The sequence below is a fragment of the Schistocerca americana genome, chromosome 3, assembly GCF_021461395.2.
Source record: "Schistocerca americana isolate TAMUIC-IGC-003095 chromosome 3, iqSchAmer2.1, whole genome shotgun sequence".
Taxonomy (NCBI): Eukaryota; Metazoa; Arthropoda; class Insecta; order Orthoptera; family Acrididae; genus Schistocerca; species Schistocerca americana.
In genome coordinates, this window is record NC_060121.1 from 235,073,146 (window position 1) to 235,074,644 (window position 1,499).

At 45.1% G+C, this 1,499-nt stretch overlaps 1 pseudogene; it reads right to left on the bottom strand.

Moving 5' to 3' along the window:
- Nucleotides 1–597: 597 nt before the first annotated feature.
- Nucleotides 598–715, bottom strand: LOC124607857 (annotated as a pseudogene).
- Between the last annotated feature and the right edge of the window lie 784 nt (nucleotides 716–1,499).

Consider the following 1,499-nt stretch of genomic DNA (forward strand, 5'->3'; position numbering starts at 1 on the left):
CGATACGCAGTAAACATGGATAACTCAAAATACACACTTTTTTCCATGAAACTGCCATTTATAAAACATGATATACGTTACATATCGAAATCCGCTGCGTTACTTACGCTTTAATCGTCGGATGCTGAAGATTTATTTGCAAAGTGCAAAAAATAGTACTTCATATCACTTGCTCCAGTTCTCTTTCGGAAAATAATTGTTCAGTTCTTTTATCAGATTTTCTTTTAGATTTACTTTTTTCCTTAAGTCGGTTCACGTCATGTAAAGAATCAAAACAGCAGGATAGTAAAACGATTTTTGTCCTGCATATTCGAATAACAGATGAAACCATTTCAGTGGCTCGATGTGGGTGTTATTAGGTTCTCCGATCACAACGTCATCGGCTCTCTTGCTTTAGCACTCCGTCGTCAGGCCACGAGTGGCCTACCGCGACCGACCGACCGCCGTGTCATCCTCAGTGGAGGCTGCGGATAGGAGGGACGTGGGGTGAGTACACCGCTCTCCCGGCCGTTATGATGGTATTCTTGACCGAAGCCGCTACTATTCGGTCATGTAGCTCCTCAATTGTTTTCACGAGGCTGAGTGCACCCCGAAAAATGGCAACAGCGCATGGCGGCCTGGATGGTCACCCATCCAAGTGCCGACCACGCCCAACAGCGCTTAACTTCGGTGATCTCACGGGAACCGGTGTATCCACTGCGGCAAGGCCGTTGCCTCGCTTGCTTTAGCGAGGAATAAACTTTCTCGTTTATATACGCAAAAGTGTATACACTACCGAACAGCAACACAGCAACCTGAAACATTCGACACCAAGCACGTCTTGTTTCCAGACAAGGGAACACAACGGTAGCTATACCAACGCACGCCCCAGAACTTTCAGTGAACGAGCACAGATCTCATTGTTTCGCTCATCCAGAACTCAAAGAATTCCAGCATGCCTCACAGACTTACGACAAATATAATTAATTTGTTTCTAATGGATAGTAGTTGCATAACAGCATCTCTGCGATAACCTTGCGATAGGTAGTACGCAAAAATGATTGACTTGTAAAATTGCAAATTAAATATCGAAAAACTGCAATGTAACAGCCACATTTCAAACTGCTATAACTGTAGTCTAGTCTTTGCACAAGTTGTGAATCACAGTTAGCTCCCATTACACTGATGAGCCAGAACATAATGACCACCTACATTATAGCCTGTATGTCCATCTTTCTCAAGGACAACAGCGGCGACGCTTCGTGGTATGGAAGCAATGAGACCTTGTTAGGTCGCTGGAGAGAGTTGGCATCACACCTGCACACACAAGTCTCCAAATTCCCGTAAATTCCTGGGAGGGGAGCGATGAGTTCTGACACCACGTTCAATCACACCCCAGATGTCTTCGACTGGGTTCAGATCTGGGGAGCCACCACGTCAATTGGAAATCACCACTGTGTTCCTCGAAACACTCAAAACACACTCCTAACCTCTAACTCGGCGCATTATCTTGTTTAAAA